The sequence below is a fragment of the Triticum dicoccoides genome, chromosome 3B, assembly GCF_002162155.2.
Source record: "Triticum dicoccoides isolate Atlit2015 ecotype Zavitan chromosome 3B, WEW_v2.0, whole genome shotgun sequence".
NCBI lineage: Eukaryota > Viridiplantae > Streptophyta > Magnoliopsida > Poales > Poaceae > Triticum > Triticum dicoccoides.
In genome coordinates this window covers 607,217,312-607,243,452 of record NC_041385.1, presented here as the reverse complement: position 1 = coordinate 607,243,452, position 26,141 = coordinate 607,217,312, and positions in this window count along the sequence as shown.

Here is a 26,141-nt window from a genome sequence, read left to right as displayed (position 1 = left end):
CGCCCTTGGCGAATGTTCTTCTAGGCAGCGCGGGCGAGGCGCTCGGGGCAGGTGGAGCATTCGAACGCTCGGGTGCGGCATTGCTCAAGCGCCCGGAGGCTGTGCCGAGCTGGCCCGATGCGTTTCCGCGCCCGCCACGACCGCTTCTAGAGGCTAACGGTGCCCTCAAGGCTGGTGGCTCCTTCTGCTCTGCGCTCTCCTTCTTCTTCTTCATCGCGACGCCCAGCCTGGGCATCAGGAAGGGAGTATTGTGGGCACAGTGGCAACTTATGCTTAAATCAAAGGGTAAGATAGGTCACTTACTCATCAGGGTCGATCCACATCCTCTTCTTCTCTTTCTTGGCCAGGGTAGGGGCGCCCCCACCTTTCCTTGGCGTGGCCTTGGTCGTGCTCTGGGGATCGGCAGGATGCCTTTTAGTCGGCCTTGGCGTGGCGCTGCCGTCTGGAGGGGCAGAGGCCGCCTGGAGGAGCCACAACCGGCTGGACCACGTAGGCCCCGGGAATGGCCGCCTCGTCTTTAGCTTGCGGGCCAGACGGGGACAGGACCAGTGATGTATCCACCTTGCTGGCGTGCGGGGAGCCCTCCGGAGTGGATGTAGCCGTGCCCTTCTTTGGGGTCGCCCAGGACGATGCCTGCAATGGCTGGGGGTAGGCCTTAACCTCCTGAGGACCCTAGAGGAGCGGGGGAAGTCCGTGGCATGGAGCTCGTCGGTGTCATCATCGTCATCAAGCTTGAGGAGGAGTTCCCTCTGTGACAGGGGGGACACCTCCTCCACGTCGTCGTCCTCGGTCGCCTCTGAGTCCTATTTGCCCTCCTTGCCGGCACTATCGCCAGAGGACACCGGCACAGGGGAACTGGGGCGCCCAGGCGACACGAGCTCCAACTCGTTGAAGACAGACATGGAGGCCACCAGCACTTCCTTGTCGGCGCGGCGATATAGTAGGACGTAGCCCTCGGGAAGAACTCCCGGATTGCTGCCAAGCAGGATGGTCATGGTCTTGTCCAGCTCCTCGCCCGTCAGGCTGGCAAGGCGGAGCCTGATGTCGTCTGCCGCGCCCTCAAACTCCCACATGGGCTTGGAGTGCGATTGGAGCGGCGCCAGACGCTGAGTCAGGAACTCCTTCACCCGCATGCCTCCCGTCAACCGCTTGGCCTCCAAGTCTGAGTCTATCTTTGCCAAGACGGGCACGACTCTGGGGTCAGTAAGCTTGGAGTGGTCCCACCTCTCAAGTCGCTCGGGCAGCTCGGATGGGAGCTCCAGCCGCGCGTTGAGGCCCATGGTGTCCAAAAAGACCCAGCGGTGCCTGAAGCCCTCCACCTTCTTCTCGGCCTTCAGGAGAATGTTCCCCTTGTGGACCGCGATGAAGGACATGCAGCTGGAGTGCTGCATTGGATCGTGCATCCGTAGGCTGAAAAAGGGGCGGAGGAGCGGCATGGAGGGCCTCACACCCACGAAGGCCTCACAGTAAAAAGTGAAAATGGACAGGAGGAGGATGGAGTTGGGTTGAAGATGAAGGGCCTGGATCCTGTAGTGGGCGAGGACGGTAACGAAGAACTCCGAGAGGGGCGGAACAAGCCCCTGAAGACGCTATGGAGGAAGAAGGGATAGAACGCCCGTGCGAAGGTCCTCTGTTCGGTAGAGTCGGCCCAAATGATGGTCTCACCCACTCATTATCTTCGCCCGCCGTTTGCGGGAGCATGGAGTTGAGGTGCCCCACTTTGGTGATGGAATACGCACTGAGCAACGATGTAGGAGAGGAGGAGGGACTTGCGGCCTGGGTCGCAGGTTTCGCCTTCCCTACTGCCATCGCGCGGTCGTCCGTGTCGAAGTAGGAGAAGGAAAGTGGTGAAGTTGCGGCTGGATTTGCAAAGGCCTACTTCTAGTAGAAGGGGATCTAAAGCAAGGCAAGGGGAAGCAATGATGGCTCAGCGGCGGGCGCCAGTCTTTTGTCAGCCTGGGCAGTTGCCGAGGCGATGTGGGGGAGCGAAGGCGTTCGCGTCCTGTCAAACGCCAGGCGTCAAGCTTGGCCCGCAGGCGGTTGGGGCCCGCGGCGTCTCACCCATGCTCCTTGGCTTCACCTCAAAGCCAGCTCGAGCATGCCTTGGGCCCGGGGGCTACTGTCGGCTTCCTGGGATGAAGAGTACCCAGGCCTTCCTGCGGCCCGGGATACGGGCCCATCAACGGCCTGACATGGATTGGCTACTACACCAACAAGGACAAGACCCTCGCAAGGGCCCCCTAGCCTCGCGAGGTGAGGAAGGCCAAGAACTCCAGAGGAATTGCCTTCCCAAGTTGCCTCCCGAGGAGCAGATATTTCTATGCAAGAACCCAGCCTCCCAAGGCTGCGATGACATGAGCCATGACGACCAAGGCCAGGCGGGCGCCAGCAGGCGCAGAGGAGTCAGTTTCCTCTTTGGTGTAAAGTGAGCAAGGACAGGCGTGGGTTCCCGAGGAGCCATCCAAAGGTTTCCATTATGGTGTAACAAGACCAAGACCACGAGCTCGGCAGGGCGGATGTCATTGCCGAGCCCATCACTGCAGCACGACTAGAAGCTTTGTAGGCGAATACCACCTTTCGTCAGGATAAGACGTACTACTTGTCCCCTTCCGAATTGGCCGTTGTGGGATCCCTTACCGCCTAAGTTTTGAGGGAAGAGGACCGAGGCCACTATAAATATAGGTTAGCCACCACCATAGATCGGATTCTTTCCACCCTCACCACTATAGGCCTCGCGAGGCTGTTCGTCCAGTGTACTTGTTCATCCTCGGCCGCTCGTGAGGCCAATCCATCACAAAGCAGGAGAAGGGTTTTACACCGCAAGGTGGCCCTAACCTGGGTAAACTGTTGTGTTCATCTTCTTCTTCCCTGTTCGCGCTAATCCGACAAGGCTAGGCTATAGGGAGGTGAGCTAGAGGCTGGAGAGGTTGAGATCTTCGCGCACGCTCCAGAGTTCGAACCTTCTTGGGTCTGCAGGGCCCTGAATCCAACAAATTTGTCGTGATCATCATCAACGTTTTGACTCCGTCCAGGATATCAATCGACTTCATGATAATAATTGCCATCCTCGTCCCTTGGAAAGTTGAGTTACCATCACAAAATTCTTCATGTTATGGATGCAACTTACTATCTAGCTTGTATTATGTTCTACCTTGAAGTATTATTGTCTTTTATGTCAAGGATGTTGTGGGGATTGCCCCACCTCTTAAGGATTCTTGGTATAGTGATACTTCTCACCATCACCATTCCTTCTTGGTCCCTATGTCGATTCTAACCGGGATACCAACAAGTGAACAGCGTTGCTTGGATAATGTACTTCTAGCAACCATATTGCTCTAAAGTTAATGGTCGACAGTTCATTCTTAGACTATTGGTTATTGCTTCATCATACTAACATTGATCCTGCTACCTAAGCCCATATTTCTGGTGCACCTTTGAACCAATGTTTAATTGTGTATGTTTTCCTCGAACACACATCATTATATCATTTGGTCAGACAAATGTTATCTCCTTGTTCAAATAATTGTGGAGATCAATCTTGCTGGAAATCATGATGAATTGTCCCTGAGTCCATCAGCCACCTCCTCATCCTCTCCTTGCTTTAATGATGAACTCTTGTTTCGGAACTCGCTTCCATAGTTCATTTCCCGAGAACCTTACGATGGCATCTCATCAATTTGTGTTGCACCTTTTCTTCTTAGGCATCCTGAGTCCGAGGTATCCTGACACCAATCATATCTGAATCTCGGTCAGATATGATGGTTGGAACATTTTCCAAGAGTCATAACAATGGTCTTTATATGACCCCGTAAGTTGATGTCATGCCTAGCACACCTGGCCGGAGGACCTATTGTTATAGTTTCTTTTTAGCAAGGTTAGCCACTCTTCCAAGAGGAAATTGTAAGACTTATTCTATGAGTTGTTCCTGATGGATCCTTTGTGTGTCCAAAGTCTGACCTTTGCTTGAAGACCATGTCAATGCTATCTCAAAGCATGTCTGTGATACTCCGATTATCTAGAGGAACCTTGGGAGCGCCATGCTATGTGTTTCTTGAGCCATTATCCAAACACCATGGTATGGGTAACATCATGAGTTTCCTGGCCCCTTTTCCCTAGATGGTTAGCTACTTGATGTCCTGTCATGATTATCCCTCTCTACTTGCTCTTGGGAAGGAGATACACCTAATACTCGTGTATACACATTTTCCTTTCCATTGTTCTGTTTAATCTGATAATCACATTGTCCTTTCCATTTTTAACCCTTTTTGTGATCTATATGATATAAGTAGTAATATCTCCCAACTTATGTAAACACCTCGAGGTACGACTTGGTTAGTATAACCCTATTACTATTGTTGATTACATTCTGGTAACCAATGATGGACGAGAACTTTGCCTATTGGTCCGCCTCATTCCCGCGAGCAGGAAAATGGTTATCTTCACCCATCGACCTTGGTTCCAACGATGTTGCCAACATAACTTACAGACTACCCTCTAACATGCCATGCTATCATAACCATGTAGGATGTCAATGCCCTTCCTACTTTTTACCCACATGGTGGGCCCATAACCCATAGTTCCATGGGATCGAAACCTGACTCTCCTATGCATCCCTGTTTCCAAAGTTATTCCAACCACTTGGCTTCGTATGAGATTCACGAGCCACCTTCCTAGTGATCTATTCTGGTGTCAGACACAATACCTATTCCCATTGCTCTGAACCCCTCTCACACTCTGTTTCAGGCATCAGGAGTTTACCTACCTGCTTGAAGATTCTCATGCCTACTTATATCTCTCTCAATGTATTTCCTGAGTTCCAACTCAAGAGTAACTCATGTGCTCATTCATGGGTTAACCGCAGATTATTACCCTTATAGCATTCTCGCTGCCGAGCTGCCTCTTACCTATTCGTAAGTATGATGGAGTTCTTGAAGAAAGGATGCGACTTCATCAAGATGATCGGAAGTAGAGAAATGAAGACATCAACGTAATGGATCAACCTCGTCGATAAGAGCAACCAAGACCAAGAACAGTCGCTAGAATTTCGTAACCGATTCCTTCCCCTTAACTTCACCTCTAAAATCTTAGGACGAGTGAGGGAGTCCGGGATTAGGGGGTCCTCGGACAGCAAGACTATATACTTTGGCCGGACTGTTGGACTATGAAGATACAAGATTGAACACTTCTTCCCGTGTCCGGATGGGACTTCCTTTGCGTGGAAGGCAAGCTTGGCGATTCGGATATGTAGATATCCTTCTTTGTAACTAACTCTGTGTAACCCTAGCTCCCTCCGGTGTCTATATAAACCGGAGGGTTTAGTCTGTAGGACAAGAACAATCATAATCATAGGCTAGCTTCTAGGGTTTAGCCTCTACGAGCTCGTGGTAGATCAACTCTTGTAATACTCATATCATCAAGATCAATCAAGCAGGAAGTAGGGTATTACCTCCATCGAGAGGGACCGAACCTGGGTAAACATCGTGTCCCCAGCCTCCTATTACCATTATCCTTAGATGCACAGTTCGGGACCCCCTACCCGAGATCCTTCGGTTTTGACACCGACAACGAGATCTCTACTCCTAATGTCTCAGTTGGTAGAATAGTCAACATGATTTTTTGTCCCACCACTTTTGTCCATTTTTTCTGACTCCCTTTCACCATCCCATTGGTTTAATTTTTTTCTCCACTATTTCCTTATAAACAAACACTTTCCTACCATATAAAAAGTCACAGATCTAACCTTCCTAACTTACCCTAATCAACCAATCCATCTCATCAATGTAATTTGCTTTAGGAAACAAATAAAGGATTTTAAGGAACCAAATAAAGGATTTTAAGGGGAAATCCAATTGAGTTATCGACAAATATGTATCTGAACCTTCCTTCTCCAAAACTCCAGTGCGGTCGTGATGGTAGGTATCGATGTTGTTTCGTTCGTCCACTCGTACTCCTTGAGTACCTTCTCCAGCAAACATGTAAAGAAGGAAACTCCTCCCGCAAAACAGCCACGATTTATGGATGTGAGATCATTCCCCACAGTGATTCCCATCCCAAATCTACACGCCCAGACTTTCCCACTGAAAGCACAAGTGCTCCCTGGGTAGTTTTGGTAATTAATGTCAACATATCTCTCGTTGTACTAACACTTTTATCTAGTATGTCTCAGACAAGTTCAACAATGGAGTGGCATAGACTAAAGGATGTGGAACTCCTTCAAGATGCTAAGGACAAAGGATTGGCTCAAGTTTCAAGCTCAAGACTCTTCATTTTATATTTTAGTGATCCAAGATCACATTGAGTCTATAGGAAAAGCCAATACTATCAAGGAGGGATGAGGTGTTGCTTGATGAGTTTCTTGCTTCAAGTGCTTAGTGATATGATCCAAAAATCCTCAACTACTTTCTCATATCCACATATGTCCTAAACCAAAAGTCTAACTCGGCCCCACCGATTCTTTCTATCCGGCGCCACCGAGTTCAAATGTCATAGCCACTGCCACAAACCCTAGGCAAATCAGTCTCACGGATAGGGATCTTGGTCTCACCGAGATGGGATTGTAATCTCTCTGTGTATGTCCATTATCAAAATCGGTCTCACTGAGTTTGAGCAATCGGTACTATTGAGATTACAATGCAAACTCTTTGGTTAACTTATTACCAAAATCGGTCCCACCGAGTTTGAGTAATCAGTCCCACCGAATTTGCCTGACCAACTCTCTGGTTAGCTTATTACCAAAATCGGTCTCACCGAGTTTGTGTAATCGGTCTCACCGAGATTACGTTATGCCCTAACCCTAACCATATCAGTCCTACTGAGTTGCATTTCGGTCCCACCAAAAACCCTAACGGTCACATTATTTACTAAATCGTTCTGACCGAGTTTGTTAATTCGGTCCCACCGAGATTGGTAAATTGTGTGTAACGGTTAGATTTTGTGTGGAGGCTATATATACCCCTCCACCTCCTCTTCATTCATGGAGAGAGCCATCAGAACAAACCTACACTTCCAACTTACCATTTCTGAGAAAGAACTACCTACTCATGTGTTAAGGCCAAGATATTCCATTCCTACCATATGAATCTTGATCTCTAGCCTTACCAAGTTGCTTTCCACTCAAATCTTCTTTCCACGAGATCCAAATCCTGTGAGAGAGAGTTGAGTGTTGGGGAGACTATCATTTGAAGCACAAGAGCAAGGAGTTCATCATCAACACACCATTTGTTGCTTCTTGGAGAGTGGTGTCTCCAAGATTGTCTAGGTGTCACTTGGGAGCCTCCGACAAGATTGTGGAGTTGAACCAAGGTGTTTGTAAGGGCAAGGAGATCGCCTACTTCGTGAAGATCTACCGCTAGTGAGGCAAGTCCTTCGTGGGTGACGTCCATGGTGGGATAGACAAGGTTGCTTCTTCGTGGACACTTCTTGGGTGGAGCCCTCCGTGGACTCGCGCAACCGTTACCCTTCGTGGGTTGAAGTCTCTATCAACGTGGATGTACGATAGCACCACCTATCGGAACCACGGCTCAAAAATCACCGTGTCTCCAAATTGCGTTTGAGATCTCCAAACCCTTCCCTTTACATTCTTGCAAGTTTCATGCTTTACTTTCCGCTACTCATATACTCTTTGGTTGCTTGCTTGAATTGTGTGAAGATTGCTTGACTTGTGCTAAGATAGCTAAAATCTGCCAAAGACTAAAATTGGGTAAAGGCATAGTTTTTAATTGGTCATGTAGTCTAATCACCCCCCTCTAGACTTACTACTCAAGGTCTTACACCCATTCACATCCACGCCAGATCCCTCGCAGCATTGTCTCCCCCGTCCCTCGGTGCGCCATGGCCAGCTCCTTCCATAGCACCACATCGGCTTATACTGACGTCGCGCTAGGTACGAGCCCATGAGAGCCAGCGCCCGGCGGCCCTAGGTCCAGTGTTGCTTGTTGCTACCGCCGGCCTAGCCACCTACCTCGATGGCGGGATGCAGAGCCTCCGCATCCTCCTCCTTCTATTGGGCGATGACAAGGATCCGATGTTGTGTGCTGCTCCATCTAGACGCCTTCTTTCTCATAGGAATCGGCATCGCAGGTTAGTCCTTGATCTTCCATGTGGCTTACTGAATTCGAAGTAGTGATGGAACTATGATCTGAGGCAAATTTGTGGAGAGATTCAGTAGCTGAAGCCTCCCAATTGATAACATACACGTTAGTACTCTGAACCTCCAAATTCCCTGCTCTGTTCTCCCAGAAGATACATTAATAGATCCTTTTTTCTAGAGATGAGCCTACATTTTTATATTCTATCATCGTTGTTCATGAGAACACAACAACACCATCAATTTTAACACATATTTTGAGTTTTACTGATTAGTCTGCAAGTAGAATTTGTGCATTATCAATTCAAGAAATGGGGGCACTGTTTGGGCAAGCCACTACTGAGATGTTTCCTCAAATGACATGATACACCATCATACTTTCTATTTTCTGCATTAGTTTCAGTTTATTGCAATATTGTTAGACTTATTTCTATCATAAACATAAGTACATGTGATCCCTTTTAATTAGCCCAAGTTTTTTATAAATGGTAGTATGGTATTTCTTCTAATAGAATATATAAGAACAATCCAAGTTTTATTCTTGGCACTATACAAGTGCATCTCCTATTTTATTGTAATAGCATGATGCACTTAATTTTTTATGAGTGATAATTCTATGTGATTATATGATTATTGGAGCACATATTTTTTTAAGCAATGCAGCATGTGGTATTGTTTTTCATTTGTCATAGACAATAGTAAAAGGGATAATCTAGTCGAAAAGATTGTGGTGTACAGTTTATAAAAACTTGTCGGGCTAATAAAAATGAAATATGATTTAGTGTTACCACAAGAGAGATCTAGATTCGTGGCTTTAATTTTGTTTGAGTGATTTATTTTCAGTTTTATGCGTCATAAATCAGTATGCTGATGCTTCGTACTATAGTCATGTGACCTACCAGATCGAGGCCCGGATACAAAGAGGCAGTACCAAGCAGCTACAACCCCCCGACGATTACTATTGGAGGTTTTGAATTTCCTCTTCCTACTGTCAAATAGAAATATGATATTCTTATTGTTGGCGACATGCATATCCCCGTTGAGGTAACCTAGTGTTATTCGAAAATTCTCCGGTTTCATGTTATTCGGAAGAAGTTCGTTAACAAGACTTGATCAACCTTGTTAGTGGATTCCTTTTGATAAGCATGAGATGGATGAAGTCAGAAAGCACAACCTTCTGTACCCTCCTTTTACTTTTTGTTATTTAGATTAAATAAAGCAAAAATAGTATTTTCTGTCTGTTTTCTGAATTATCCATGCAATAAAAAATACCCCAAAAATAAAAGTCTCCAAATGCCCTGATAATTGAGTATGATTTTTTGTAGAATATTTGAGAATTTCTGGCACTTAGACCACACCAGGGGGACCCACCATTTGGTCACGAGAGTGGAGGGTGCGCCCCCTGCCTCGTGGGCCCCACGTGGACCCCCTCCACTTATTCCAGTACCCACACACTTCGTCTTCCTCCAGAAAAAATCACCCCGTTGCTCAAACCCGTGTTCTTGCTCCTTTTGCTGCCGTTTTCGATCTCCTTGCTCGAAGCTCCATTTACAAAACTACTTTGGGGGATTGTTCTTTGGTATATGACTCCTCCAATGGTCCAATTAGGTTTTGTTCTAGTGCTTTATTTATTGCAGATTTTTGCTGCTGAGGTGACCCTGTTCTTGAGCTTGCATGCCAAATTTATATGGTCCAAAGTAGTTTTAATGCATGATATAGCATCTAGGCACTTGTGGGAGTAGTTGCTATCAATCTTGTTGAGTTTGGTTCACTTTTATTTTGAGTCACTAAAATTTTTCAAAAAATTTCAGAGGAAGAAAATGATGAAGAGATTGTTGAGAGGCTCCTTGAGCCGAAGCTCAAAGGAAAAGCAGAATGAAGAGAATAAAAAGCGAAAGGACAATCTTCCTCTCACCGCGGAGGTTCGGCCGTGTGAATGGCCTTGTGATGCACTCTTGAGAGCCGCCGGAATTTTTGATGACTTCTATTATTTGGCTAAGAATGCAGGCATCACCGACTTCCTCCACGACCAATGTGAACAGTATCTCCTAATCACTAATATTTTCGTGCAAAACTTTCATTTCCATGCTAGAAGGTCACCTCCTTTGGTGGATTTTTATTTATATGATGAGTTTAAGGAGATGTCACTATATGATTTTTATGTGGTTTGCAAGTTTCCCTTTGAGGGCATTGTAGAGGAACCACATCATAGTGATGTGGATGAATTTATTGATCCAATTTCTGTAGTGGAAACGAGAAAAGTTTCAGATGCTAGGATTACTAGTGTACATTTTCCTATCCTACGTTACTTTGCAATATTTGCAAGTAGATGTTTAATTGAACGTGGGAACAGTGGGGGCCTCAGTGCTCCTGACCTTGCTATTTTGTGCCATGCTTTATTTCGTGATACAACTTCTAGTTTAGGCGCTATTGTTGCTAAACGGTTAAGTCTGAACCGGACAAAGGGCCCCATCTTTGGAGGTATCTTTGCTTCACGCCTTGCTAAACACTTTGAGATACTTATTAGGCATTATGAGAAAGAGGAAAAGTTGCTACCCACTATTTTGCTAGACTATAAGAGTATAGTAGCACATGACTTTATTGTTAAAAATAAGAAGATACTTAAGTATAACTTGATATTTGCTAAAACTAAGTGTGAGACTATTATCTTGCCTGCACCCTCTTTGTTTAATTTACATTCAGACATGTACCCCATCATGCCCGAGGACATTTATGCATACTGGAGCTGACACGAGTCCCAGAGCCTGAGCCAGAGCCACCACTTGATCCATATCGAGAGTCTGTTTATCAGTGGGATCCGGAGGAGCTTGCTAACTAGTGGCACCCCGAGGACCATCCTCGGTACACTGGAGAGGATCGCTTCGATCCATGGGCACAGACCAACTTAGGCCAAAAGCCTAAGCTTGGGGGAGTACGTATTTATCACCGACATTACATTCATGTTCACACACTTATTCTAGTTTTCGATGTTCATACTTTTTCATTGTACTATCCATGCTAGTTTATTTTATTTTCTTGCTTTCTTCTTGTGTGTTTGAAAAAAAAGCCTTGAGAAAAACCAAAAAAATTAGTTGTAGCTTTCACCTAGTTTACTTTCCATGCTTGTAGTAGTAATATTAAAAGAAAACCCAAAAAGATTTCCCGTTCTTCTTTTGCTTGTTGGGAGCTTTCCCGTGTAAATATTTTTATTTTTTTCTTTGAATTTCTTTTCTTTTCTTTGGGGGTTGAGAGGAGAGGACCACGATGAAAATATTGAGTGGCTCTCATATGCATTATTGTCGACCTAACCAAAAGCCCATATTACCTTGTCTTCTCCTTTGAATTAAATGTTTTCAGATTCCAGCTTAGACAATGCATGTGCACTATTATTATTATCCACACCGTTTGATCATGCAAGTGAAAGGCAATAATGATGATATATCATGAAATGATTGAGATGAGAGAAGTTGGTATGAACTCGACCTGTCTTGTTTTTGTAAATATGATTAGTTCATCGTTCCTGATTCAGCCCATTATGAATGAAACATATTTGCAATGACAATTAGATATTATAGTTGCTCATGCCATGCTTAATTATCTAGGAGTTTATAATGGTTTACCTTGCATGCCAACATGCTATTAAAATGGTTTGTATGTGTTATGATAGGGTGGTATACTCCTTTGAATTATTCGAGTGGCTTGACTTGGCACATGTTCACGCATGTAGTTGAAACAAAATCAACATACCCTCCACAATATTTATGTTCATGGTGATTTATATCCTACTCATGCTTGCACTCATTGTTGGTTAATCTTAATGCATGTTCATGACTGTTGTCGCTCTCTAGTTGGTCACTTCCCAATATCTCTCTAGCCTTCACTTTTACTAAGCGAGAATACTGGTTGTGCATACACTTCCATAAACCCCAAAGTTGTCCCATATGAGTCCACCATACCTTCCTATATGCGGTATTTACCTGTCGTTCCAAGTAAATTTGTATGTGCCAAACTCTAAACCTTCAAATGAAATTCTATTTTGTATGCTCGAATAGCTCATATATCAACTAGGGCTGTCTATATCTTCCATGTTAGGTGGGTTATTCTCGCGATGAGTGGACTCCGCTCATCATTCACCAGAAAATGGCCGGTAACACTACAAAAAAATACAGCCATGACATTTTGGGCCGAACGAATTTTTTTCTGTCATAGTTATGACACTTCTATGACGATAATTGTGACAAAGCTCGGTATCATAGATGTGGTGGGCTCCTACTTCTAAGACAAAAAATCATGATAGAAAATGGGCTTTTCGTCCTGGGCGGGCCGGAGACGCAGCTGCATGACATTCTTTGGGCCGTCTATGACGGAAAAAAACCATGGTAGAAGCGAGGGCGAGGAAAATATCGGGGTGTTCCCGATTACGGTGGGTGGTCGGGGCCGAGTGATGCACAAAGGTTTGCACGTTTCTCTCGTACACGCACACGCGTGGGTGCGAGGCGTTGGGCTCTAACTGAACCCGAGCGAGGCGTTCGCCTACTGAACCCGAGCGATTGCACTGCAGGCTACACGTTACTGAACCCGATCGATCGATCAATGGCTGTTAACTCAACCGGATCGAGTGATTCCTTAGCTACTGCTGCTAACTGAAGCCGATCGATGCTGCCTCTGGATGAACAGTGAGTGTTGCTGGGGGGTTTGGATGAACAGTTCCCGGTGTGGGTGGATGAACAGGACCCCGTGGTGTTGCCTCTGGATAAACAGGACCCCGATCGATCGAGCCGGTTGGGGCTGGATGAACAGGACCCCGTGGAGGGCTGGATGAATAGGACGCCCCCGTGGAGGGCTGGATGAACAGGACGCCCCCGTGGAGGGTTGGATGAATAGTAGATAGTGGAGGGGTGGATGAATAGTAGCCCGTGGAGGGGTGGTTGAACATGAGCCCATGGGGAGGGCTAAACAGTAGCTAGTGGAGTAGCGCGCGGTGGAGGCTGGATGAACAGGAGCCCGTGGATGAACTATCGCAGGTGGAGGCTGGATGAACAGGAGCCCGTGGATGAACATTCGCGGGTGGAGGCTGGAGGAGGTCGATGGTGGATGAACAATAGCCCGTGGAGGCTAGAGGAGGTCGACGGTGGACATGAACAGTATCACGTGGAGTCCCGTTTTGCGGTACGCCACACCTCTCCCGATGAACAGGACCTCTGTTTCGACCGTAGCGCTCTAACACAAGTCCGTTTCCTCCGTTTTGCGGTACACCACACCCTCCCGATCAACAGGACCCCGTTTCGACCGTAGGAGGTCCAACACAAGTCTGTTTCCTCTGTTTTGTGGTACGCCAGACCCCTCCCGATGAACAGGATCCCGTTTCGAACGTGGTAGGTCGAACACACGGCTGTTTCCTCCGTTCTGCGTAAGCCATGCCTCGTTTCCATCGGTTGTTCTGTCCAAACTGGTTGGCTCCCACACATTTTGTTTCCTCCCAATGAACACGACGCATTCCGTTGCCTCCCGATGAACACGACGCATTCCGTTGCCTCCCCATGAACACGACGACGACGCAGTTTCTCTGTTCCGACCCAACCATGTACATGAGCCCTGGCCGTACGTATGCGCGAGTAGGCGTTTGAGACCCCGCCCATATGTACGTATGTGGCCATATTTTCTTTCTTGCACACTGGCCGCTGTACGTACGTGTACATGCTACATGCGCGCCTCTACTACGACACGTGCCCTCCTCTACATCAACCAGTATGTACGTACATGTTTGTGACCAGAACGACAAAGCTACGTACGCTTCGACCAGGTGGGTCCCGACTGTCAGGCACTTCCTTGTGTGTGAAGATGTAGCTAGTGGGTCCCAGCAGTCAGGGGGGCGAATCGTTTTTTTGCCCGGACGCACTTCCTTGCGTGTGAAGACGTAGCTGGTGGGTCCCAGCAGTCAGGGTGAAATAATTTTGCCATGAAATACGCTGGCCCATCTGTCGGTTTACTAGAGTAGGGGTACCCTAGTATCCCGAACTTGTGCACGGGCAGTTGCAGCACCCCGCGGCAAGGCTTGCCGGGTGACTGCCAAGGTCCTCCGTGGTTCCTGTGGAGCCATTCAAGAACAAAGTATTCAATCCAAGGAGACAAGCCCCCGGCAAGAGGAGCTTGCCAGGAAGGCGAACCAAGGCATCTCAAGGAACTTGCCGCGACGCACCACGCGTCCCGGCGAGGCCCGATGAGCGACAAGCTTCCGGACGTGACAAGACAACGACCGCGGCAAGGCGCTTGCCGCGGCAAAGCTACCACCCTGTACCCGCGCTCCAGCACATCCACCCACGTGTCGCCCTGGGGCCTTTCCAGGCGCGCGTGGCAAGAGGTTGTGTAGCTAGTGGTGCGCGGTGGAAAGCGGTGCTGACAAGATTTCCATCGTGGCGAGCGGTGGCGTCCCTGACGGTCCCTTTTTGCACTATTTGGGCGATGTAGACGGGCATTTAATGCCTTTGTCCCCTGCCGTCAGGGTTAGGTATGATACACTGTACAGGTAGCTGTACCAACCCCAATCCCTTTTCCATTTTTACCCTTGTCTACGTTGCCACCTATCGGTGACCCCTTTAGCATATAAAAGGAGGCCCATGCGCAACGTAGAAAGGGGGGTTGGAAGGCAGAAAAACACTCACGCTCGGTCTCGTTAGCAGCTAGTGTGTACTGTAGCACTCAGCGCTCCCGAGCAAGAACTCAATACACTCAGACATGCAGCAGTAGGAGTATTATCTCTCCAGAGAGCTCCGAAGATGGGTAAAACCGCTCGTGTGCTTCGCCTCGATCTGCTCTTCGTGCGATCTCCGCCCCCCGCCGAACCGAAAGGGGCCCGGCCCGCCGGTCCCCATAGGTGTTCGTGGATCAGCCTCCCCGACATCTTTGGCGCGCCAAGTAGGGGGCGTTGAGGTTGTGCGAACCTGATCCAGCGTTCACACGAGCTAGATCTTCATCTTCTTCATCGACATGACACCGAAGAAGAAGGCTTCGGCGGCAGATGTCCGTCCGTGTCGATCCCACCACCACTGGAGCAAACGGGTGGTGGGGTAGACGCCGGTGGAAGAACGGACATCGACGAGGGAGCTCACGGTGCTGCCAGGTCCAAGGACAAGGCTGCGCAGACCTCAGCGTCCGTACATGCACCGCGCCCATCTCAGGAGGCGCAGGATCGACCGCGTCATGGTATTCGCAGGGCCATACGTTCGTTGAACCAAGATCGAGCTGGTGGATCTCGGGGTGCTCAAGACCAGCATGCTCGCCAACATGCTGGCACGAGCGAGGCACGGTCGCCTGGACGTGATAATGCTCCTTCTAACATAGTTAGAAGTCCGAGCATATCCCGCTCCTCGCATCGTTCGCCACTGCCGCCCACCACTCCAGCAGAAGCTTTGGCGCGAGCTCAACTGCTCCTGGACTACCCTCCAACGGCGGACAAGATCGATGAATGGAGGGCCACCATTCGGAGTCTCATCGGCTTCGCCAACGGCGACACTCTGCGGCAGCCGAGTACGTCGCTGCCGCGGCAGGACTGCCAGGCACGAGCCGGTGGCAATGAAACCGGTGGGGGTGCGACCACCATGCACTCTCCACCCCGAAGGCCAAGATCGCCGACTCGCCGGATCCACCTCGACAGCGACTCCACCGCATCGTCAGATCCACGAGCTCGTCGTGATCAGCGCCAAGTTCTTCACGAACGACAGCAAGAAGACGCTCGAACTCGCATCGAGCGCCAAAGAGAAGCGCGGCGTCAATCGGACTAGCGCGCTGGGCCCTCTGTCGACATGCATGCGCCAGGGGAACCAGGCGACTTGCCGTACGCGGTAGGTTGCCCTGCGTTCACTCGTGAGCTGCGGCAAGTCCAGTGGCCCAGCACGAAGAATTTCAAGCCAGACGTACCAGAGAAGAATGACGGCAAGTCGCATCTGTCGTAGTTCCTCAGCATCTACACCATCGCGGTGCAAGCTGCCGGGGGGCGGGACGACAAGATCCTGGCCAACTACTTCCCGCTGGTACTCAAGCCCAATGTCGGATCCTGGCTCATGCACTTGCCGAACAACTCCATATCCTCCTGGGCAGACCTATGCCATCAGTTTGTCGGCGCCTTTACAGGCGGCCACAAGCCTCCTGGCCAAGAGAGTGACCTTCATCTGCTCGCCCAGAAGGAAGGAGAGCCCCTGCACAAGTTCATTCAGAGATTCAGCCGCGTACAGCACAACATCCCAGATGTCCACCCTGCCGCGGTAATCAGCGCGTTCCATCAGAACGTGCGAAACCGCAGGATGCGGGAGGAGATGGCGATGTGCAAGATCAGAGACGTCAGTGAGCTATATGCCCTGGCCGACAAGTGTGCGCGTGCTGAGGAAGGGAGGAAACTCCCCGGAGAGAATACAGAAGCAGGAGGATCTGATAGTGAGGGGGCTGCCCCGGCAAGAAAAAACCGACGGCGGAACAACAGGAAGCAGAAAGGCAAAGATGTACTGGTCGTTGAGCAGTCCGGCAATGGAGGTGGCGCCAAGAAAGCCAAGGCTGGAAGCTCCAGCGAGGGGATTGTCGCAGGCACCAACTACCAGGCTGTGGCGGTCGCCGACAAGCAGGACGGCACCAACAAGCAGTACTGCAAGATCCACCGCACCAAGGGCCATGACCTCCAGAGCTGCAAGAAAGTCGAGCAGCTTGTTGAGCAGCAAAAGGCTGAATACGAGCGACGCGACAAGGAGAAGGCCCAGGAAGGTGCTGGAGGAGCCGGCAGGAAACGCCCCGGCCGAGGAGGACGCCGCGGCAAGGCCAAGCAGCGGCAAGGAGATAGACCTCCCCGCGGCCGCGACAAGGATGAAGATGACAACGACGATGAAGATATGGATGACGGCGAGACCGATGAGCAGGAGTTCCAGAAAGCCACAGAGGTCCTGTGCGTTGACGGCGGTGCTTCTCTGCATACTTCACACCGCCAGCTCAAGCAGTGGGTGCGGGAAGTCAATGCGGCGGAACCACCCATCGAGTCACGCAAGCCTCTGAAATGGTCCAGCACGCCTATCATCTTTGATATTGAGGACCACCCTGATCGCATAACTGCGGTCGGGTGCTTGCCGATGTTGGTTTCACCAACTATCCGCAACCTCAAGGTCACTAAGATGCTAGTTGACGGTGGGGCCGACTTGAACCTGATCTCCTCCGTGGTACTCCAGAAACTCCAGATCCCTGATGGCGAGCTCGAAGAGACCGGCACATTCCAAGGAATCAATCCGGGAAGGAGCAAGCCAAAGGGGAAGATTACGTTGCCAGTGACATTTGGCAGCGAGTTGAACTTCAGGACTGAGAGGGTCACTTTTGACGTTGCTGACTTTCCATTGCCTTACAATGGGATACTCGGCCGTCCAGCACTCGCCAAATTCATGGCAGCCTCTCACTATGCATACAACATACTGAAGATGCCAGGCCCGATAAGTGTCATCTCTGTCCCTGGCGACATGAAGGATGCCCTTATCTGCGCCGACAAGATCTACCGGGAAGCAGCAGCTGCAACAGATCACAAGTCACTTACCGCTGAAGCTCCCGGGGCGAAGAAGAAGACCATGTCCGGCAAGAGTTCTGATGTCCACTCCGGCAAGCGCACCTCTTCGGAGTGCTGCGCTACCGTCTAGGACGCACCATTGAGCTCCACCGGCAAGTGTAAGAAGACAATGGCAGATCCACCAGAGACCAAGAAGGTGTCCGCCAAGGAGGATGGCACTGGTGGTACCTTCACCATCAGTGCCACTCTCGACCCTAAATAGGAAAGCGCGCTCGTTGCTTTCCTGCGGGCGAACGTCGACGTATTTGCATGGCAACCGTCTGACATCCCCGGTGTTCCCAGGAAAGTAATCGAGCACCATCTTGCCGTCTGTCCTCATGCGCGGCCCGTCAGGCAGAAAGTGAGGAAGCAGGCAGTGGAGCGCCAAGAATTCATCACAGAAGAAATCAAGAAATTGGAAGCAGCAGGCCTTGTCAGAGGAGTGCTCCATCCCACGTGGCTGGCCAACCCTGTAGTCGTGTGCAAGGCAAACGGGAAATGGAGACTTTGTATCGACTTTACCGATGTCAATAAAGCTTGTCCCAAAGACCCATTTGCCTTGCCGCGCATCGACCAGATTGTTGACTCCACGGCCGGATGTGACTTGCTTTCTTTCTTGATGCATACTCAGGATACCATCAGATCTTCATGGCAGAAGAGGATGAGGAGAAGACCGCATTCGTCACCCCATGTGGCACATACTGTTTCATACGGATGCCTTTCAGTTTAAAGAATGCTGGTTCAACATTTGCAAGGGTAGTCCATCACGCTTTTGAGCCGCAAATGCACAGAAATGTGGAAGCCTACATGGATGACATAGTGGTCAAGAGCACGGACAAGGCGACTCTAATTCAAGATTTAGATGAAACCTTTGCGAATCTGCGCAAGATCAACCTCAAGCTTAACCCCGAGAAGTGTGTGTTTGGAGTCCCTTCCGGCAAGCTTCTCGGGTTCTTCGTGTCTCAGCGGGGAATTGAGGCCAATCCCGACAAGATCAAGGCCATTGAGCAGATTGAAGCACCAAAGCGCATCAAGGATGTACGAAGACTTGCCGGTTGCGTAGCTGCTCTTAGCAGGTTTATCTCTAGGTCTGCTGAGCGCGCTCTGCCATTTTTCAAAATTTTGAAAAAGGCAGGTCCAATGAAATGGACTCCGGAAGCGGAGGCTGCACTGCAGGACTTAAAGAGATACCTGTCCTCCACTCCAACACTTGTCGCACCTAAGCCACAAGAGAAGTTGCTGCTATATATAGCGGCAACCAATCAAGTGGTTAGTGCTGCGTTAGTAGCGGAGAGGGAGGCGGACTATGAGCCAATAACCACGGCAGATGCATCCAGCGACAAGAAGGGGACTTCACCGGCAAGCTCTGGTCCCGACAAAGATGGATCTGCGCAGACGCGAGAGAAGATGCAGAAAAGAATGGTGCAGTGCCCAGTTTACTTTGTCAGTTCCCTTCTGCAGGGAGCTAGGTCAAGGTACTCTGGTGTGCAGAAATTGCTTTTCGGCCTCCTCATGGCCTCGAGAAAGCTGCGCCATTACTTCCAAGAACATGAGATCACAGTCGTCACTCATTTTCCGCTGAAGAGGATACTGCAAAATCCAGAAGCAATAGGCAGGATTGTGGAGTGGGCACTGGAACTGTCATGCTTTGGCCTCAAGTTTGAGAGCACTTCAACTATCCAAAGCAGAGCATTGGCAGAGTTCATAGCAGAGTGGACGCCAACACAAGATGAAGAAATTCCAGAAACAAGCATCCCCGTCAAGGAAGCAAGCAAGGAGTGGCTGATGTACTTTGATGGTGCCTTCTCGCTGCAAGGCGCCGGTGCGGGCGTGCTACTTGTTGCACCCACCGGAGAGCACCTCAAGTACGTAGTCCAGATGCACTTTCCCAAGGAGCAAGCAACGAACAATACCGCAGAGTATGAGGGTTTGCTTGCCGGTCTCAGGATCGTAGCAGACCTTGGGATCAAGAAGCTCATTGTCAGGGGTGACTCACAGCTTGTCGTCCGCCAAGTGAACAAGAATTATCAGAGTCCGTTGATGGAAGCTTACGTTGATGAAGTGAGAAAGCTAGAAGAGCACTTTGACGGCCTACAGATGGAAAATGTTCCAAGAGCTCAGAACGACATTGCCGATGGCCTGTCAAAGTGCGCCGCACTTAAGTTACCTGTGGAACCAGGGATCTTTGTGCTTAGACTGACTCAACCATCTGTAACGCCATCAACTAGACAGAGCAAGAAGAGGAAGTTGATTTCTGGTGACTATTTTCCGGCAGAGCTCCCCGAAGCCGCCGCCAAGAAGGTCCCCAAGATCAACACCAAGGGTGCTGAGGAGCAGTTTGCTCCGGCAAGCCTTAGGGTTTGTTCCGTTGAAGCAGACGCTCCCGACAAGTTTTGCTCCGGCAAGCTTGCCGGGGAACGTCAAGCTCCGGCTAAGCCACAGATTCTCACCGTAGAAGCGGATGTTCCTGCAGCAGCAGATGTGCCTTTAGTCCTTGTTGTCGAGCCGCAAGCTCCAGCATGGGCACAGCAGATTGTCCATTTCCTTCAGACAGGAGAACTTCCCGAAGAGAAAGAAGAAGCGGAAAGAGTAGCCCAGCAGTCAAGTATGTACCAGTTTGTCGACAACACACTGTACAGAAGAAGACTCAACGGCGTGAAATTGAAGTGTATTCACCGGGAAGACGGACAAAAGCTGTTGGCAGAGATACATGGAGGCATATGTGGTCACCACATTGGCGCAAGAGCACTTGCTGGCAAAGCGTTCCGGCAAGGTTTCTTTTGGCCGACAGCCCTCCAGGATGCAACTGCACAAGTAACCAAGTGTGAAGCGTGCCAGTTCCATTCCAAGCAGATACACCAACCAGCTCAAGCTCTCCAGACGATCCCTTTATCCTGGCCATTTTCGGTCTAGGGGCTCGACATCCTCGGCCCCTTTCTCCGAGCTGTCGGGGGCTTTGAGTACTTGTACGTTGCAATCGACAAGTTCACAAAGTGGCCGGAAGTGGAAGCAGTGAGGAAGGTGACAGCACAGTCAGCGGTCAAGTTCTTCAGGTCGATTGTTTGCCGCTTCGGGATCCCTAACAGGATCATCACCGACAACGGCACGCAATTCACGAGCCGCACCTTCATGCAGTACGTCCAAGATCTTGGCGCCAAGGTCTGCTTCGCTTCTGTTGCTCATCCGAGAAGCAACGGTCAAGCGGAGAGGGCGAATGCTGAAGTGCTGCGCGGGCTCAAGACCAGGACTTTCGACAGGCTGCGCAGGTGCGGAAAGAACTGGATTGAGGAGCTGCCAGTGGTTCTTTGGTCGGTCAGGACGACGCCAAATCGAGCCACTGGCCAGACACCTTTCGCTCTAGTCTATGGAGCAGAGGCAGTTCTCCCCACGGAACTCGTATACGGGTCACCTCGAGTGCTCGCTTATGATGAGCTTGAGCAAGAGCAGTTGCGACAAGATGACGCACTGCTCCTTGAGGAGGACCGTCTTCAGGCTGCTATACGAGCTGCTCGATACCAGCAAGCTTTGCGCCGCTACCATAGCCGCAAAGTTAATGCCAGAAGTCTCAAGGAAGGCGACCTTGTTCTTCGGCGCGTCCAGTCCGCCAAGAATTCCAACAAGTTGACCCCGAAGTGGGAAGGCCCTTACCGGGTGAAACGAGTCACTAGGCCTGGCGCTGTCCGCCTTGAGACCGAAGATGGCAATCCGGTGAGCAACTCCTGGAACATTGAGCATCTTCATAAGTTTTACCCGTAAGGCGCGGTTGCCGGAACCTGTTCCGGCAACCACCATTTGTACAAGTCTTGCCGATGTTGCATGTAATCCTTTGTACAAAGCCGGGCGCAGACCCCGTGCATAAGTAAAGCTCATGTGCTCCGCACATCTTGTCAATTTCATGCTTTCTACTTTTCTTTGCATGCGTTATCTGACACTTTGTGCAGCACCTGCCCCCGGTAAGCAATAACGAGCCGTAAGGCTCCGTATCTTTATTTTCTCTTCTTTCTCTTTCTCAAAAGAAGGAAGGTTCCCTCGCACACAAGTTTGCCGGGGGGGAAGGAGAAGATAATGGTGTGGACCAGGCATCGTTCAAGGAAATTTCGCCTTACCGGAAAGCAAATGACAGAAAAGCTAAGTTGCCAAAGTTTGAGCAATTAGTTTTAATTTTTAAGTTATCTTCCTCGAACGACCGTGCTTTGTATGGAAAACCTGTGCGCGGAGGAACCAACTCGTAGCTAGTTGCGCCCTTACTTTGTTTCGAGTCCGCTCAACAACTTAAGTGAGCTGTGGCTAGTTGCGACAAGGTTTCTTGTCGGTAGCGGCACCTCCAGTAGGCTACTGACGTTCCGCACTCAGCGCTCGCGGCTAAGGTGCCTGCGCCGACAAGTTCCCTAAAAGCGTAGGGCAAAAACATACAAAGGAAGGAATCAAGTAAAGGAAATAACATAGCAATCGCTTCTCAAAATAGAGTCATATTACAGGATAGCTTGTCGCAGCTCTAATAGATTGTTCTCATAACATGACCAGCAGCGACAAGAGAAAGAGAAAATGGGCGGCCTAATCTACGCAATCGCCCTCAACCCTCTTGATTCCGCTCACCTTGTCCACAATGGGTGCGACAAGGGTCTTGAGCGCTTCCAGATCGGCGTCCGGCGGCAAGGTCCTGAGGACGTTGGTGAGGTTGAGGCCTGGGTTGCGGAAGGCCACCTTCACCGGCACCTTTTGAAGATCCCCCGCACAGATCTTGCGCGACTCGTCGGCCAGCTGCTTGGGGATCTTCTCCAGGAGTCGCTGGAGGGCCGTCGCCACACCTTTGAAGAACAAGTTGAGCTTGGCACTGGGTTGGAGGTGCTCGTCGGAGGAGTACCCGAGATCCTCCATTCCCAGCTGCGTCAACTCCTCGTCAATGGCTGCGGCCGCATCCACGAGACCCTCGGTCCAGTGCTCCACATTCTCCCTAAAGGCGTTATGGGCGGCAGCAGCATTCGCCAGCAGCGCCTCGTCGGCCTTGATCTTCTCCGACAAGGCCACCTCCCGCTCCCTGGCGCCGTCCAGTGTCTGAATCAAAGTAGCCAGCTTCAACTCAAAATCCGCATTGGAGTCCTTGGCGGCGCTAAGCTCTTTGCTCCTCTCAGCGAGATGACCTTGCAGCTCGCCATGAGCGGCGGCATCCTTCTCGCGCTCACGCTTGGGCGCAGCAAGCTCCTCGCCGCTCGCCTTGAGATCGGCCTCCAGCTGCGCCATCCTCGACTCCAGCTCCTTCTTGGCGGCCTCGGCAGCTGCGGCAGCATCCTTTGCTTCCTTGAGAGCCCCGCCAAATGTTTGCTCGCGCGCGGCAAGCTCCTCCTCGTGGCTGTCAAGGTTGACCTTGCGCTGCGCCAACTCGCCTTCCTGCGCAGACAGTTTCTCGGCAGCAAGCCGCTGTTGCTCTTCAACCTCATCCTTCTCGACGAGGAAGGCTTTCCGCTCCTTGGCGACTTCCTCCCGCTCCTCTGCCAGGGACCGGAGAGTTTCTTGCCTGAAGCCCCGGAGCTCCTCCGTGCGCTTCTCGATGTCCACTCCCGCCTTTGCGACAAGCGCTTCTCGGGACACAAGCTTGGCCTGCCGAGCGCGGTAGAGCGACAACAGCTTCCGCAGCAGCTGCTCCTCCTCAGGCTCGTCTCTGCTGATGCTTGGCGCGTCGACCAGCATTAGCCCAACGAAGGCAAGCACCTCTCCATCCAAGCTCTCTCCTTCGACCGGCGCCCTGGAGCTTGACGCCCAGGGGAGTTTGATGAAGATGCCGTCGCCGACCTTCAAATAGGCGCCGGGCTGGGGCTCTTCGGAGCCTGGCACTGCAGCAGCGGCGGAGGGATCGGCGGTCGGCGTAGCGCCTGACGCTCCTGCGGCCTTGGGGCCGTCAGTGCGATCGCCAGATCCCTCGCCAGCTTCTGCGGCGGCAGCTTTGGCGGCCTCTTCGCCGGCGGGATCATCAGCGCCGGCTTCTCCTTCGGTGGCGACGGCGTCGTTGGTATTGCTGCGCGTGTTCTCCTCGCCGGCGACCTCGGTGTCGATCAGCTCCATGGCAGATGGATCTGACGAATGGAAAAAGGAGAAAAATCAATCAAATATCCAAGAAGAAAATCAGAAGAAGAAGAACCCAAGGGAAGTTTTCAAGCAAGAGGGTTACCTGTACTGGGACCTGCAGTCGTGGTCTCAACCACCGAAGGGTCGTTGGTGCCGTCCCTTGCCGGAGAACTGTCCCTTGCCAGAGAATTCTCCCTTGCCGGAGAATGCTCCCTTGCCGGGGAATCCTCCCTTGGCGGTGTAGTTGAAGCAGATGGCATTTCGGGAGCGGCTTTCGGGCACTCCTAGTGAAGCTGCTCTGCTCCTACACCAACCAACAGTCAGATATCAGCAAAGAAAGAGCACCCATGCACGCCTGACAGCTGGAAGTAAACCATATACTTACACTGGGGGCTGCGCTGGGGGATGCTCTGAGGAATGGTTGCCGGGTCCGGCAAGGTGGTTTCGGACATGTCCCCTGCCGTCGCAATGGGATCGTCCTCGATGACAATCATCGGGGCCTTGGCTCTCTTCGCCGCTCTCTGGGCCAGCGTCCTGAAAAGGAATGGGTTCAGAGTGAAGCAAGTCAGATACAAGACAAAGCAACAAAATTGAAGAACTACAAGTACAACAAAAAATCTTACTCTTCTTCTTCCTCGTCGGAGCTGAGCGTGGAGAGATCGAAGTTCGGCTCGCCTCCGGTGCGACGAGGCGGAGGAGTAGGTTCCCTTGCCCGCTTGGCAGGGGCAGTAGTGGTGGACCGGGAAGACCCCGCTCCAGTTGCCGTAGCGGCGTGAGGCGCTCCCACGGCAACATTACTTGCCGCGGTAGAGCGCGTCGCACGGCACGGCGGCTGTTGACTTGTCTGCCGCCCCGCTACGTCCCCGGCCTTGCGGAGACGCCTTCTTGGTGGAGCTGGGAGCTCCACTTGCGGCAAGCTAGCTGAAGGTGGGGAGGAGGAGGAGCCGGTCTTCAACGAGTCACTCGCGCCCTCGGCGGGCTCGCTCGACTCGGCTTCAGGCCCGACAAGCTCTTCCTCGCCGGCAAACTCCTCTCGCTCGACAAGGCTTGCCGCCTCTGCTGCCTCTGCCTCCTCCACGGTGAATCCAAACTCGCCCGCGGCAGCTGCTACCGCCGCCTCTTCCAGCCTAGTGGCGATGCGCTCCATCTCCGCTTCGGTGGTCTCGCGAGTGAGGCTTTTCTGTTCATCAGAGCGGACCGCCACTTCTACCAAGCTGTCAAAGAACTCCTGCACGACGTCGTCTGCAGGCTCTTGCCAAGTTGGAATGATTCCATGCGAATCGCACAGCGGCATCATTGCACGGATGCGGTCGAGCAAGGAATTATTGCACAGCGGAACGACACCCCCCAGCAACATGAACGCTTCGGGATGTTGAGGGTCGCGCTTGAACAATTCCAGGATCATCGCGTCCAGTTCCAAGACAATGAAGTTGAAATTGAGGCCTGGGCGCAGCCTCGTGATATCCGCTGCATTCTGGAACTCTCAGGCGGGTCTCCTCCTCTCCTGCAGGGGGGCGATGCGGCGGCGAAGAAAATCTGCGCCAACGGCGCCTATGGTGAGCCCGGCCTGCCTGAGGCGTAGGATCCGGGTGACGGCAATCCTCAGCCTATCGTCTTCCGGGGCCACGTTGCTCCAATCGTTGCCGCGCGCTATTGGGGCTTGGCGCTGGGCGGTAAAGGGCTGCGGGTTCTCCTCGACGATCCAGCACCAGTCTGCTCTCCATTCCTCCCACTTGCTGCGGAGCTCTCCCTCCATATAAGCTTCCTTCTTGCCCACTCTCGAGATCCAGACGATTCCGCCTGATAAAGGCTCCCCTCTCTCAACTCGGGGCATAAAGAAGTGGCGGAAAAGAGCTACGTTTGGATAGACTCCGACAAAGTTTTCGCAGAGATGTGCGAAAACTGCCATGGTCAGAACAACATTGGGGGTGAAGTCAAGGAGGCGGAACCCGTAAGTGTTCATGATATCGCAGAAAAATTCAGAGAAAGGCGGGCAGAGCCCGCAGTAGAAGAACAGCGCGAAGAAAGGGTACCCATTCGGAGCCAGTTCCGAAGCGGCAGCTGGGAGTACCTTCGTACGCGGGTGCGCTCGCGGCTCCGTCAACCAGAAGAGGTAGTAGTACTCCCTCAGCTCCTTCGCGGCAAGATGAGGGGGGGAGATTGCCCGCTCCTTTCGCAGCGTCGCGAGCCGCTGCGCCTCGGCCGACTTCACGACCTTCCCCTTGTCAGCTTTCGGAGCCATGGCGGAGGTGGTGGGGGAGATCGACGGCGTTGGTGATGCTGGTGGCGATGGGGGGCGGAGCGCTGCTCTCTCTCAGCTTTGGGAAGAAGGGGGGAGCGGCGGAGATTTTTGAGATTGGAGTAACAACCGACGGGATGGGCGAACTGCCCATGTTTCCCCTGCTTATAAAGAGGGAGGGG